Raw genomic sequence first — 16786 nt, forward strand, 5'->3', positions numbered from 1 at the left:
CACCCTTTGAACTGTTAAGAGGACTCTTTTAGTATTATGTACATTTTAGGCCAGATCCTTGGCACCATTAGGTTGTTTTTTACTGTTCCAGCAACACAAATCAGCCTTAGTGTTATTTTTATTAGCAACTGGAGGAGTCTCCCTACATCCCCCTGTGGTTCTATTGACAACCCGATCTTGGCTCCAACATTTGGTGCTTCAGGATGGCATGTCTTTACAGAATGTTCTTGAAGTTCAGTGATACCAGAGGAGGGTACAGCTTACAAATGGAATAACAGGCTGCCTTGAAGAAGTAGCTTCCATTTGCAGCCCTACCAGTGTCCATAGCACATGCATATAGTATGACACAAGACCTGAAAGGGAAATAGAGGGAGGAAATTATGTACAGCAACTCTATTGAGAATGCAGCTCTCAGGCTGTTCTCTCAGTGGTTCCTGGTGTGCATGACATGCACATCTCACAGCTGTGACAGCCTGGCACATATGTGGTTCATGGCCATGATTACAATGTGTGGGCTATAATTATGCAGGTGTAGATGCTACATGATCACATCACTTCTCACAAAACAAGCACAAACACACAATGAAGAAACCATGGGACAGATTTAAATCAGCTGAATAACTCTGAATTTATGCCGCTGTAACTGAGATCAGAATGAACAGGAGTACTTGTGGCACCTTAGAGACTAACAAATTTATTAGAGCATAAGCTTTCGTGGACTACAGCCCACTTCTTCGGATGCATATAGAATGGAATAAATATTGAGGAGATATATATACACACATACAGAGAGCATAAACAGGTGGGAGTTGTCTTAATTGGCCTCTCAGAGTTGGTAAGACAACTCCCACCTGTTTATGCTCTCTGTATGTGTGTATATATATCTCCTCAATATTTATTCCACTCTATATGCATCCGAAGAAGTGGGCTGTAGTCCACGAAAGCTTATGCTCTAATAAATTTGTTAATCTCTAAGGTGCCACAAGTACTCCTGTTCTTTTTGCGGATACAGACTAACACGGCTGCTACTCTGAAACCTGAGATCAGAATATGGCCGTAAAGTGAGAGGGCAGTTAAAATGTTTCTTTTAACTTTTTACTGATATTTTCTGTTAAAGGTAAAGGGGATACCCGCTCAAACTAGTAATATTTTATATACTAGTACAAAGATAAAAGAAAACTTTTTACCTGTATCTACTCTCTCCCTCTCTCTGTGGTACAATTACAAGTAGGTATGAGTATAAAGTTTTGACTTTCCCAATTCATTCTTTTGGAAACTGAACTAGTTTAAACCTTCAGTAAAGTGATAATTATAGTATACATTTAAGATCTGAACTAGTCATACAACAGAATGAAGGTTGAGCTTATTAGATTCTCTTCAGCACACATCAATTATACCCACCATTGAAGGTGATGTAACTATGATTCCACTAATTAAGTCTGTACTATTAAGATGGAGTGCTTAATAAGGCTTAGCATGGGAGAATCAAGTTAACTGTCAATCTCCTTTGTAATAATACGTTTCACTTCTAAACAGTCAACATAGCTGCGATTTGCAATGTTGCCAACTTCCAATGCATTTGGGTGCTTTTTGTACAATTTTTTAATAATAATAATTAGGATAGAAGCTCTTGGGGTGGCCAGATGTGTGTCTTTTGTGTTAACATCATTATTGATATTGTAACGAAAGATTCTCTAAAATCCAATCGGGAAAACACTTGTTTTGTATTCCACTGAGTCTAAATCTTTCTCTGTGTTTTGTTATCCATAAGAAGGAAAACCAGAATAGTATATTGGACTATTTATCAGACCTCACTGAGTGATGTTACCCATTTAATGACTGACATGGTCTTGTAAGAATCACATGAAGCCAAAACCTTTCAAAACAAATGTGAGTAGTTTTGTCTCCCATTTTCTACTCACTATCACATCACAGTCCTCACTTACAAATACACATACAAACTCATGACTAATATTAAGCCTGTTATACAGTAGGTTGATGCAGTTCAGAGAACTCCACAGCAATTTTCTGATATCATTCAATCCTTGCATATAAAGATGCCAGGGCATAATGGATACTGATGATTACTTAATTTGGTAATAGTGCAACCCACACATATTGTGCAATAGCAATAGTTTACCTTAGACTAGAAATAGTTTACCTTAGACTAGAAATAGTTTACCTTAGGTAGGTCTGAAGGTCATTACATTGTTCACTTTTATTACGGGTCCTATTTAAATTGAAATTAATTGTCTTTGACATTGACTTCACTGGGAGTAGGATCTGAGTCGACAATAATGTCCATTCCAGTGTTCTCTGGCATTATTGTTTCTTAACTCCAGTTACTCTGAACAGCATAATTATTCTTGCTGTATTCATATTGACATTGCAATATATTTAAAAAAAAGAAGAGTTCCACTCTGACAAATCAGTGAACAAAAAATGGCACCTCCTCTAGCACTGCACAGCCAATATAGCAGAGAGAGAGAGAGAGAGAGAGAGAGAAAGAGAGAGTGCATGCATTAGATTCTGTTCCTTCGTGTGCATCAACAGAGTTGTTTATTAAGGTCCGAGAAATTACACCTGTAGAAACACCCAATGAAGGCTATTTAAAGACAATGGACTTTCACAAATATAAGAGAGGGCCCAATTTGGCCCCATGAACAACACTTTAAGTGACCATTGAGGGGACCAACAACATTTGGTTCTTTTGACACACACAATCTTCTAATAGAGGTAAAGAAGAATTATTCTATGCCTAGTTTTGCTCTCTTACACTGGTTTAAAGTTTGGAATAACTCACTGAAGTTGTACTTATATGAAACATGTAAGAGAAAGAAGAATCAGATGCAACATGGTTAGGAATTCTTTGGGGGAATTTCTAGGAAGGGGTTAAATAAGAAGGGTCTTTTGTAAAGATATTACTGTGATTTAAATCCTTAAGGCTGCATCCTTAGCTGGGGTAAAATGGTGAGCTCCATTGAAGTCTGGGGTGCTACCCTGATTTACACCAACTGAGTATGTGATACTAGTAATCTCTACTTTAATATCATCATCAATTCACAGTGAATTACATTTGTATATTCATCTCTTTACTGAAAATGTCTTTATCACATCCAGTGATCTTGGGGTTCTTTATGCATTTTTGTGAAGATTGTGTACACTTGCAGCCCTTTATTAAATATTATTTCAGTAACTTCTCACTGACAACATAGGATCCAGCATTGTCTTATTTATCCTGTAATTAATACAAATGTTTTAGTATTATTCTAACTTATGTTTAATATGAACTAATAATTATACCCTGCAAACATAAATGTAATGTTACAAAGGCATCCTGTTTAAAATACAAAGAATGCAAAACCCTTCTATCAAGCTTTAGATGACAAGTTAACATTCAACTCTTGTCACTAACAGAGTGACTAATTATGCCCAGGCAGGCACAACAGAGATCACAGGTGTCTGCAATAAGGTCATACAGAGGGCTTTATATTCAACTTGAATGAGAAAGTGATTGTTGTAACGGTCTTCATAGCAACACCCAACCACAAGCAGCATGTGTATTTTGAAAATTGCTAATATTTCTGAACATGGGGAAAAAATCTTCATTTGATAGCACCAAGACTATCTTTGAGTTTCTGATTAGGATGCATACATAAAAATAAATGAACACAGATATTCCAAAAGAGAATCAGTCAGATTAAAACACTCTACATTATTTAATTTTGGTATTCCTTTAGGCACTCACCACTTACTACTGGTCACATGAAAACCGACACTCAAAAGGATACATGATATGCTGTAAGTTCTTTATTCTTCTGGTCAGAAGGTGCTAATGATATAAAAATAGTAACAGTAACAATACCGTATTATTTAAAAATTGAGATGGTCTTTGGTTTTGCTACTAAAGATGGAGTGGAGATGTATTTAAGTTGCCCAGGAACCATTAGCAATTATCTCCAAGAACTCACAGAAAACAGGTGAGGTCTCAGAGGACTGGAGAAGGGCAAACCTAGTACCTATCTTTAAAAACAGGAACAAAGAGGACCCGGGGAATTATAGATCAGTTAGCCTAACTTTGATACCTGGAAAGATAATCGAACAAATTATTAAATTATTAAATCAAGTTAATAAATTAAATTATTATCAAATCATTAATAATTAAATTAATTAAACCAAGCTATTAAATTAAATTATTATTAAACAATCCATTAGTAAGCACCTAGAGGATAATAGGGTGATAAGGGATAGCCAGCAGAATGAATCTTGCCAAACCAACCTAATTTCCTTCTTTGACAGGGTTACTGGCCTAGTGGATAGGGGGAAGTAGTAGAGGTGATATATTCTGATTTTAGTAAGGCTTTTGACATTCCCACATGGCAGTCTCTTAAGCAAACTAGGGAAATGAAGTCTAGATGAATTTACTATAAGGAGGGTGCACCACTGGTTGAAAAGCAGTATTCAGAGAGTAGTTATCAATGGTATAGTAGCAAAATGGGAGGATGTAGCTATTGAGTCCTGTAGGTGTCTGTCCTGGGTTTGATACTATTAAATATTTTCATTAATGACTTGAATAATGGAGTGAAGAGTTTGCTCGTAAAATTTATGGTTGACTCCAAGTTGGGAGGTGTTGCAAGCACTTTGGAGGACAGGACTAGAATTCAAAATGACCGTGACAAATTGGAGAATTGGTCTGAAATCAACAAGATGAAATTCAATAAAGAAAAGTGCAGAGTACTTTGCTTCAGAAGGAAAAAATTCAAATGCACAAATTACAAAATGGAGAATTATTGGCTAGGTGGTAATATTATGGAAAAGAATCTGGGGGATATAGTGGATCACAAATTAAATCTGAGTCAATGATGTAATGCAGTTGTGGGTTGGACAAATACCTGTCAGGGATAGCCACATATCTTAGGTATTTCTATGGTGCCTATTTCCTTGGTATCTAAGTACCCCTTATCCCAGGTACTGAGAGAGTGATACAGTACCTCAGTCATACAGTCACCTATATTCAAGAAGCTTGCTGGTCATTCAGTTTTATTAAAGCCTTCATGCATTTAGAAAAAAACTATAAACTTTTATGATTTGACTTGGTCAGGACTAGTAATGTTCACTGTCTGCAAATAGAAGCTCTTGTTCTGGAGAGTTGTAATTATTTCTACTGAGACAGCTCTATTACATTCTCCATTTCATTATCAAGATGCATGTTCTCATATTTTAATATCCATGTCAATGTTATGCTCCTGATTTTATATGTTATATTTAATGTTAATGAGACCCATGGTATTATTTTTAAATGAACTATCAACACTCTTTTTAAACAATAGCAGGACCAACATTATTCATACTTCGTCTAGGAGCAAGTTGAGATTTCAGTTTCTTTCATGAGAAGAGCAAACAGAGGATAGACCAATCCCCTCTTTCCACCCAACTGACTCTGCTAATAGAACAAAAGATGCATATGTTTAATTGAAATACACTATATGTCAAATTTGAAAAAAAAAATCACGTGTTGTAGAGTGTACTGGAAGATATGTGTGAGTGTGCATAATGCTGAAATACTCAAGATGATAAGTTTGTGTGTGTGTGTATAAAATCCAGGGGTTTACCATTTGAATTTATAGATTTGTTTGGAAAGGGAACAGTGAATATAAGCTTTCGATCTTCTTTTGCTTATTTGTATGCCAGAAACATCTGTGATGACTCTGACCACGGTTTCAAAAATTTTCTAAGCAGGGCAAACCTCTCCTGGGATTCTGACTCTGATTCCCTGTGTTCAAATTGAGACAGCTCTCCTTCTTCCTCTGAGAGTGGAGATGAGTCACAGGAATAGGAGGACTTTTGTTTCCTTTGAAGTGTTTTCTTGGCATGTTTACATTTCTCCTCTTCTTTTTGGACTTATGAACTGTGATGCTAGACAGAGAGGAATGGTGATGTGCCATCTTCCCTGACTGTATCCTTTTCTGAAGCACCTGGAATCCTGAACAGCTAAGCTGACCCTATTCATTTCAGAGTCAAAAAGGCTCATGGACCTAGAATAATTTTATAATTCTGATACGTCTTTGAAATCAACTTCTGAAAGAAAAATTTAATGAAGAACTCAATCCAACTCCCATTAAAGTCAATGAAAAGACTCAGATTGCCTTCAGTGGGTGCTGGATCCAATCATGTTATATTCATTCCAACAGTAATTTACTGTTGCAATAATTTTTGACAGAAAATCCCATTTCTGGAAAGTCAAAATTTTCCATAGGAAAATTTGATTTTGCTGAAGTTTTTCAATTTTTTTAAATCGGGAAAACAAACAAAATATTTCATTTCTTGTCAGTTCAAGCAGCATCAAAATTAATGACTAAGTGGTACGATGCTTCATGGGAGAGATTGCATTGCATCCTGAGAGATGTACTGCAGCCAAAGAGTTGAGTTCATAAAAGAGAATGGGGTCATCAGGCCTGGAAACTACAGTGAGGCAATGCACACGATAGGGAAATGTATTTTAATATTGAATTAACTCAAAATTAAATATTTCAGGTCAATTCAACAATCCCGTCTCCTGCTGACTAAGTTGTGTGGTGCATCATGGGAGATGTAGTCTGGCCTGGGAGCCCAGCCCTTGAGGAGAATGGGGGCAAGGAGAATTCAAACTTCAAAACCCATGAGGCAATGTTACTCAATAAGGAAATGCAGTTTCATGTTGAATTGACTTGGAACAAAGTGTTTTGGGTCACTTCCACAAACTGAAATGAAACCTTTTGATTCAGGAATATTGGAACATTTAGTTTTGACTGAAATGCAAAATTCAAACATTTTGCCTTTTTTAGCTCAAAGTTTTTTGAAATGTTTTGTTCCATAAAAATTTTTGCTACTTCAGTTGTTTCAGTTGTCCTCATTTGTGACAAAAACAAATGTTGAAATATTGTAATTTCCTGTGGGATGGAAATTCTGTTTTTTGTCCAGTTCCATTTATTAGCATTATAATATGTCATATTCTGTTAAATTTATTAATCTGATTGAAGACAAGTTAACATCCCATGGCTCTGATATTGCAAGATGTTCCATGGTAGTGGACCCTCATGCCACTGATGTCTTCATTTTGGCTCCATGGTAAACGAGAGGAGAAGGAGCAGGGCCTGTGTTGCTAACACAAGAATTTTTCAAAGTTGATACTTGTTTTTTAGGTAGTGGACACCATTTCCCAAAAGATATTTTCTCACTAAAATGTCTTTCTGTGGAGGGAAAGATGGAGTCAGGAGGGAAAGAGGGAAAGAGTTTTAATTTGGGCACTGCCACTAGCTAGCTGCGTGTCTCTGTCTCCATTTCCCCATTTGTAAAAAAAGTTATTAAATAATATGTACCCACGAACCTCACAGAAGTATTGTGAGAGCTAATTAATTAATTTTTGAACAGTGCTTTGAGCAGCTACAGCAATATTAACTGCTAAATATTAGTATTATCAGCAGTCAGTTTGGAAAAGGTCTTGCACTATAAAACTGCCCAGATGCATCAGTGATCTCTTGAAGCTGAGATCAAATCCAATTAATTTTGTGGGAATAATCCCATTAATTTGCACTTTCAGCTATTTCTGTGCTTTACAAAATACTAAATGAAAACAAGAAAACATACAAACAGTGACTTAATATGAGGATTTGCATCAGTTTTGATAAAGAATTAGGTTGCAGCTCTATGATTTTCTCCTTTCCATAGATTTCATTTTAATCAGCCTCAGTCAAAGGGTATATCTACACTGCAATGAAAACCCCTGGCTGGCCCATGCCAGCCAACTTGGGCTCGCGAGGCTGTGACTGTGGAGCAGTTTCACTGCAGTATAGACTTCCAGGCCCGAGCCCACAAGTCTAAACAGCAATGAACAGCCTCGCAGCCCGAGCCCATGTCAGCTGGCACAGAAACAGGTCAATAAGCTGAAGGACCAGATGGTCTCAGCCTTTAGGGAATTTTCTACAGCTAAAGAGAAAGTTTTGCTTCTTCTAGGCAAGACAGATAACTTGGGAAAGGGAATTGAACAGTGAAAAGATTAATTATATTTCAAAGAGCTCCGAAGACTGATTTCTGATGAAAAACTAGAGAAGATATGGCGAAAACAAAAAGTAGTTTTCTTGATAACTCTTTTCCAAGAGTTTTTGGACACTGACATATCAAAAAGGTTAAGGTTTTGACACCACTTTGTCCCATCTTAGTACATGGAAATTAAAGTTATCTTTCTATCTATGTACTGTTTAATAAACACATAGACTCATAGACTTTAAGATCAGAAGGGACCATTATGATCATCTGGTCTGACCCCCTGCATGCTGCAGGCCACAAACACTTAATTGTTAGAACAGAAATCAATCCCACATCAGCTGAAAAAGCAGAAATAGTTTTTCCCCTTTTGTCTGGATTTATTACTTACAATCATTTGATAAATAACTTACAAAAGTGATTAATGACTACAATGTCATTTTAGAAGGTTGAAACTTTAAAGATTCAAATTAATCAGTTATAGTATATTATTTCTTTAGTTCAGTAGCTGTGCTGATGGATGGATATATGACTAGGCGTAATTACTGCACATTTTTAAGTCTTTTGACAGGAAATTTTGCACAGTATGTTTACTTTTCCATTTACTTACCAATTTATTTGAAAAAGCACATCAAACTTACTAGAGGGATATTGACTTTTTTTTCTTATAAATTGTTTTTGTTCCTAACAGAGTACAACCTTCTGTTTGAATTGTTAAAATTACTGTAATTTTAATGGAAAATTAAATTGTCCAGGAGGTAAAACCCTATGTTTCTTGGAAAATGTCAAAGATGCCTTTATTCTTTTAAAAGAAATGTATCCTTTTATAAAGTAGTAACTCAGCTGCAGTTGGAGTCATTAAGGTATTTTTTCAGCTCCCTAGACTCAAAATGAGATCCTGACTGTAACTACTGTAGCAGGGTGTTGAGACTTGGGATGCATGGGCATATCCCAGTGCGCTTATTATAGCCCTTAAAAACAGGGAGCAGTATTTGCAGGAGACATGAATAGGAGCAAGAATGTGACCTACAGGAATCTAGATACAAGGTTTCCAGCAGACAGGGAAAGAGCCAGGGTCAGAGACACTCTAATATGGCTACACAGTAGCCAGGAATGGCTCCTGAAGGGGAAGGATGTGTCCTCTCAGCTGTCAGAAGCTGGGCTACCATATAGTAAGGGTATGTCCTTTTCCCTCCCAGGAAGTTGGGAAAGCCTCAAGTAAGTAGTACCACATATTCTGAGATAATTTGCTCTTGATTTGGAACTACTACTTGTGTTCTGTAAAATTGTGCAAGAAAAGACAGTGATAGGATATTTTAAAGTACGAGTTCTTTAAGTTGGCACTTCTACTCACGTCACCCTACAATTTTCCAGTCAGTTTAACCAGAACTAGGTGAAGTTATTGACAGTGAATATTTTGAATCAAGTGAGAACACAGACTAAGAATGTACTGTGGTGCTAATTCCAGTTTACCTGCAACAATTCAGTGTATTCTCGCCATCTTGTGTGCCACGTTCTTAGCACAGCCATAACAAATGCTAGAAAACAGCTCAAAATTAATGAGACTACCAGCATTAGGAAAGGGAGTGACCTCTGTTCAGTGGGAGCAAGGGTAAGAAAAGTGGGAGCTGTGGAGAGGATCCACCTTGCCTTCCACAGCACTCTGGAGCTCATGGTGCTTTAGAGAAGGGAGCAAAGGTTGCTGACAGGGGCAGGGAGTAGAGATTTCCACCACTTTCAGCATACCTATCAGTGGAGACCTGGAAAGTCTATTCTACAGTCTAGTACTTTGACCAGAAGTGCTAAGAAGTCAAGGAATAAAATTAAATTATTGCATGCCTCACCTCACTGATGGCCTGAGGAGTGTTACAAGGGTGGCACATGATCCCAAATGGGTTCACTGGCAAGAAAGAATATCTGTACCATACTGGAAGACATTATACATCAAAATGAAGGTACCCAACAGATAATATCAAGTCTGGATGTAAAATCTGACTGGTTAACAAGTAGTGCAGATCATTCTGAAATTCAAACATGGAAACAAATGAACAGGCTGGAGTTAGTCTACAAAAGGCTTCACAACTTTTACTAAGACTAAAACAATACTAAATCGAAATAATGAAGATCTACCAAGGACTAACATTAGAATTTTTATATATTCAGTGGTCAACCAGAGGAAGTGCTGATAGAATTTATGGAGCAGTAACCAGCCAGTATATTGTCTTTCATATTTAATAACAAACCTATGTATACTGAAAAGGCATGTGGCAGCCCCAGTGAGATCATTACAGTACAGTCAATGTTGGCAGAACAAGGCATGAGACAATTGCAGGCAGCAATGTGTTTTATTCCAACCCCCTGGACAACATAACTCGTAAGAAATGTCCCTGGCTTTTCAGGGGATACACTACAACAGGGGTCGGCAAACGTTTTGGTGAGGGATCTGGCTGGGGGTGCAGGCTCTAGGATGGGGCTGGGGATGAGGAGTTTGGGGTGTAGGAGGGTGCTCTGAGCTAGGACCGAGGGCTTTGGAGGGGAATCAGGGCTGGGGCAGGCGGTTGGGGTGTGGGAAGGGGTGCAGGTTCTGGTTCGGGGTGGAGGCTCTGGGGTGGTGTTGGGAATGAGGAGTTTGGGATGTAGGAGGGTGCTCTGGGCTGATAACAAGGGATTCAGAGGGCAGGAGAGGGATCAGGCTTGGGCAGGGGGTTGGGGGGTGGGGAGAGGCTCGGGGGTGTAGGCTCCGGGTGGCGCTTACCTCAAGCGGCTCCCAGAAGTAGCGGCATGTCCCTTCTCTGGCTCCTATGCAGGGGCGCAGACAGGCGGCTCTGCATGCTGCTCCGTCCACAGGCACCGCCCCTGCAGCTCTCATTGGAGTGCCAGAGGGGGCCATTGGTGCGTGGCCTTTGAAGCACATAGGAGCTGGAGGAGGGCCATGCCACGGCTTCCTGGAGCCGCGTGGAATGGCCCCCAACCCTGCTCCCCAGCAGGAGCTTGAGGGACAGCTTAAAATGGCTGGTGGGCTGGATCCGGCCTGCAGGCCGCACTTTGCCCAGCCCTGCACTACAGCAAGAGTTACAAAAGTCCAAATCAGACTAAGTTCAGAATTGCTCACTCGCTTATACTGTTCAACATGCCTACATGCAGAGGTCCTCCTAGCCCAAGTTCCAGGAATGATGTCCCTCCCTAGAACCAAGGACCCACTTCCCTAATGAAGCCTGCCAGTCAGTCCCTTCCTTACATGAACACTTAGTTGCCCTTTTATCCTCTTGGTAGTGCTGTTATATACATGTTGCCATGTGATGCTACACTACAAAAATAACTCTACCCAATAGCAGGCTAACTTCATCTGCAAAATAAAAACTTCCTCATAGCAAAATGTGGAATCACCATTCATACACCTGGCAATATTGTAGGTTTAGCAGCAGTGTGGAGGAGAAGGGGGGACGGGAGGAGGTGTGGGGTCCCATGCGGAGCGGATAAAGCACACGACCAATGTGGTTGCAAGCTGAATCCAATTCTGTTTATTACAAGCTTTCTTTTATAGTTTTTCTTAACATTACATAACACAATTAGGCTATAATCACACATCTACGGATTGGACAAAAAGGAGAATCATGTGTTTATCACATGTATAGCCCCACACTGATTGGTTCAACCGTTCCTTACATAAGGCCATGATTTGTTTACCTCATCTTATATAATCCTAGACCACCAGGGGGCCTTACATAAGGCCATGATTTATTACCTTGTTTACCTCATCTTATATAATCCCTAGACCACCGGGGGGCCTTACATAAGGCCATGATTTATTACCTTGCAAGTGTCCCATCGTGACCCTTACCTCCTCATGGAACTTTCCATTAGGTTGGTGTAGGGATGATACATCCCCACACATCCCCCCTTTTTCTTAAATAAGGAACTTTTTAAGAAACGTAATATTACGTAAATGCCCACGAAAACCATTGGGGTGTAAATAGGGATAACCAATAAGATATGTTCTAAAGGGATCCGATGGGGTGGCCATGGACAAGCAAAAAGGGCTTCTTGGCCAGTCTGGTTTGCCCAGGTGACCCAAACATTTTGTCGTGGGTTAACAAAAGGTACAGAGTTTGGACATACAAAGACCCCTGCTCCTATAATAAGGAGTCCGAACAAACAGAAGTACAGCATTATTAAGTGTTTAGGCTGTGACAAACAACAAGTGCAGGTCCGGTGTCGCGGGGTCGTCATCCGGCTTCTGCGTGGCGGCGTCAGGAGCATGTCCGCAAATTTAACAGAATCATAGGGGCACATGGCCTGTCCCACAAAGATTTGCTTAATCAGGGATTGCACATAGGGATTATGCAGGTCGTACGACATAATGGATTTCTGCGCCTCTTTAACGAGCTTCCAATTCAATGGAGCCCAGTGCCGTTGGTCCGGATGACGCGGGTCCGTCATGACCGGGAAGGCGCTGGGGGGGAACTGACCTTTTATGTGGGCTTTTTTAATTAAACCAAACCATTTTTGTGCCGGATCCGGTGGGCCAGGTCCGCCGCCCGTACCCGGATCACTGTTTGGCACTACGGGCGAGGGGGCACCCGAGGAGTACGCAGGAGGGGCTATTGGGCTCGTTGTAACGAAAGGATTTGAGGACGGGGCCACCAACGGACGGCCAGGTAGCGTGCGGCGAGGCGGCTTTGGCGGCGGCACGCCAGGGTGCAGCGGATGGCCTGCGCATCCTGTCAAGCAGTCCCACATGCCGCAAGCACAAGCTTTAGCCTGGCCCGGGGGGGGCCCGGATGCGTTTGTTCGATAGTCCAATGTAGGCGGGCCCCCTTTCAGGGCTCGGAGCAGGTGAGACTGCGGGGGTGCCTTTCCGGCAATGTGTGACACGCGACTCAAAAGTTTCTGTAGTGTCTCTAAACTTCTGGTCCGAATTTAAAACCTCCATTGGAGATTCGGTGTCGGGGGTAACGGAATATCACAAGGGTCAAGTTCCGGTGCCGGAGCCGACGGCGCGAGCGGAATAAAGGTGTTCTTACCTCCAAAAAATTTTCGCACTCCTATGGGCAGGACAGTCGGCGGCTCCGTCAGTACAGGCGACTTAGGCTGAGAGGTCACCCTTTTTTGAAAAAGGTCATCTATCGCCGACTGCACCTCAGCTTCGGCTGTGAGGGTCTCAATCAATTTTTTAGATTTGCACCAAATCTGGCTCAAGGAGACAGCCTCTTTGTTGTCGTGGGCAACCGATTTCCATAGATCAGAGCCGAGGCTTTCCCAGACTGCTTTATCAAAGACAGTATCAGGAGTAACAAAAAACCCGCGTCTCTGCCCCCATTTCAACAAACGGGACAACGCGTCAGAGGGAAGCTTCTCTCCCCGCTTTTCAGCGATGCGTAATAAAAAATCATGCACTGTCTCCTCCTCTGCAGACAAAGCAGAGCCCATTTTATTAAATGCAGCCGCTCACCTGTGAGCTCACAAACGTCTCTCTCGGAAGACCAGGAGCCGGTATCCTCCGGTACCTCCTGCCGCGGCTGCCATCTCCGCCTTTTCTCACCGAACGCTTCAGTCGGCTGTGAGCTCACGAACGTCTCTCTCGGACGACCAGGAGCCGGTATCCTCCGGTACCTCCTGCCACGGCTGCCACCTCCGCCTTTTCTCACCGAACGCTTCAGTCGGCTGTGAGCTCACAAACATCTCTCTCGGACGACCAGGAGCCGGTATCCTTCGGTACCTCCTGCCGCAGCTGCCACCTCCGCCTTTTCTCACCGAACGCTTCAGTCGGCTGCCTCGATGTCCAAGCCGAATCACGTCGGGGTCACCATTTGTGGCGGTCCCATGCGGAGCGGATAAAGCACACGACCAATGTGGTTGCAAGCTGAATCCAATTCTGTTTATTACAAGCTTTCTTTTATAGTTTTTCTTAACATTACATAACACAATTAGGCTATAATCACAGATCTACGGATTGGACAAGAAGGAGAATCATGTGTTTATCACATGTATAGCCCCACACCGATTGGTTCAACCGTTCCTTACATAAGGCCATGATTTGTTTACCTCATCTTATATAATCCTAGATCACCAGGGGGCCTTACATAAGGCCATGATTTATTACCTTGTTTACCTCATCTTATATAATCCCTAGACCACCAGGGGGGCCTTACATAAGGCCATGATTTATTACCTTGCAAGTGTCCCATCGTGACCCTTACCTCCTCATGGAACTTTCCATTAGGTTGGTGTAGGGATGATACATCCCCACAAGGAGGGAGGTGCAGCACATCCCAAAAGAAGTAGGAAATCTACTACAAACATTTGGGGGTGGAGATGTCAATAGCAGCCCCAAATGGGAAAAAAGTAAAATCAGAGAATGACAAAGTCTGAAAACAAATACATTGTATAGTAAAGATTACTGAAGAACAGTGGGCGTATGATAGATAATTGCAAATTATTCTACTGTTGCTTTAAGATGCAACTCAGTAAATTGGGAGATTTTTTTCATAAGATGTGATTTGATTGATTTTCATTTTGCTAGTATGTGTTAGTATTCTTCTGCACACTCTAGGTATACGGAGGCATGTGCTGGACAAATTAAAGTTAATAAGGTGTTTTTTCTGGACCTCTTGTTCTTGCAAGCAATGAAGGGATTATATGCCTATTAAAAAGCCAATGGCTGCACAACAATATTTCTAAAAGCAGATGCCAATACTCCCATATCCTCCACCCCTGAATAGAGGTCAGACTTTGGAAAGCTGAGATTTGATCATTTTTTCTTTTGTAAATGTCTGTTAAGATGGAAGTTTGAATTCTCTCTGTTAAAATTGACAAGAGGAATATATTTACAGTAGCTGCTGGTTCTTGTTCTTTTATACCAGTATTCTCCTTGTGACTTTTTGACACTGTATGATATTAAAAGTTATATAAAAATCATGAAACTTTAGAAAGAAAAAAGTGAATTCACTCCAAACTGCCCAAAAATCTGTGGGGCTAACCTAAGCATCTAGAAGAAATTATACAAGTAACATTTTTTCCTGTATTGGCCATTAGCCATAGTAACACGCTAATGTATGTTCAAGAATGCTACAATTTCCTATCACATAAATATTTCTCACTACAGTTATGCCAAAGACTAGAACTTGCTAAAGTATTTATAATAGACCAATTATTATGTATATTTAACTCCTTTTTCCCCTCTGTAAATTGTCCATGAACAGACTTCAATTTCTATTAAATATATTCATTATTTGAACTATTCAATCAGTAGTTTAAACTAATCTATTTCAAGGTATGTTGCTTAAGAGCTATTCCCACTGGAATTGTGTTGGAATCCTTGCCATTCATAATTTACTGTGCTGCGTGACTGGTAACCTAAATCACATGGTATTCTTTTTGCTCTCTGGTTGATGACTCCCAAGCCCACAAAGATCTTTTAGATGGCCACTAAAAGAAAAGCACTTCCAGCCCAAATATTTATATGCATACATATTTACACAAGTATTTGCAAGACTATTTTTGTGCAAATGTTCTTGAGAACAAATGTTTGCATACACAAATATTCAAAGAAAGCACATTGAAGGGGGTCACAAATACCATCTAGTTCTTCTTCAGGTGACCTGAATGTGATATAGCAGGTGACCTGAAGAATAGTTCTGTGGAGCTCGAAAGTGTGTCTCTTTCACCAACAGAAGTTGGTCCAATAAAAGATATTACCTCATCCACCTTATCTCTTTCCTATCCTGGAACCAACATGACTACAACAACACTGCAAACAACAATGGTTGATTCTTATAGACCAGAGCAACATATGTTTGCCACTGCCAAAAAAATAGTTATTTGTTTCAGCCTCTTCATCCAAATTGAATGTATCAAATGTTTCAGCGAGAAAACAATTTGGCAAGTCAACAACTACATCAAGGTATACAACAAAATTCAATTTTCTACATGCTACAATGATAACTGAAGCAGAAAGAAGCAGTGTGCAGTTACTGTTTGCTCTTGGTTCTGATGGAGTAAAGCTAGCCTATCAAGAGTGGGCACTAATGGAACATATCTTCCTTATACTCAGTCCCTTTGAGACAGTCACTTGTGATATATTTTCTGATAATGCTGGTATAAGCCAGGTCATTCCTCTTATCAGACTCCTGAAACACTACTTGAGCATGCTCAAAAAATCATTTAGGAAAAGTCAAGTTCTTAATGCTATATCGCTGATTGATTCCATGCAAGGAAGATTCACATAAGTGAAAATCATTAGTTTGATATAATCTAAGCCAGTGGTTCCCAAACTTGTTCCACCCTTGTTCAGGGAAAGCCCCGGGTGGGCCGGGCTGGTTTGTGTACCTGCCATGTCCGCAGGTTCGGATGATCGCGGCTCCCAGTGGCCACGATTCGCTGCTCCAAGCCGATGGGAGCTCCCTCGGCCCGTGCTGCTTCCAGCAGCTCCCATTGCCCTAGAGCAGCGAATCGCAGCCACTGGGAGCAGCGATTGGCCAGACCTGCGGACGCGGCAGGTACACATACTGGCCTGGCCCAACAGGGGCTTTCCCTGCACAAGCAACAGAACAAGTTTGGGAACCACTGCTCTAAGCAATGTGTCTTGGATTGGCAACACTCAAAATCACACCTTAAAATATACACATGTTGAGCAACCTCAGTTATAAACAATTATACTGAGAAGGAACTGTCTCAGCCACTCAGATGCTTTACAGGGGTTTACAAATGCTGTTCAGGGGTTGATGTACAATGGAACAGCTTTGTTCACTGCTGTACAACTTCT

At 40.7% G+C, this 16786-nt stretch overlaps 1 protein-coding gene and 1 long non-coding RNA gene across 6 annotated transcripts in view; both read right to left on the reverse strand.

Moving 5' to 3' along the window:
- The window catches only part of ADGRA1 (adhesion G protein-coupled receptor A1), a 502175-nt gene that overhangs the window by 139539 nt on the left and 345850 nt on the right, over nt 1-16786 (reverse strand). The gene's annotated exons all lie outside the window — the stretch shown is intronic.
- Nucleotides 11524-14807, reverse strand: LOC135972774 (uncharacterized). Its single transcript, XR_010589284.1, has 2 exons — nt 14135-14807; nt 11524-14067 (listed from the first exon to the last, which is right to left on the reverse strand). It is a non-coding gene; the product is annotated as an uncharacterized LOC135972774 (long non-coding RNA).

This window comes from Chrysemys picta, chromosome 7 (assembly GCF_011386835.1).
Source record: "Chrysemys picta bellii isolate R12L10 chromosome 7, ASM1138683v2, whole genome shotgun sequence".
NCBI lineage: Eukaryota > Metazoa > Chordata > Testudines > Emydidae > Chrysemys > Chrysemys picta.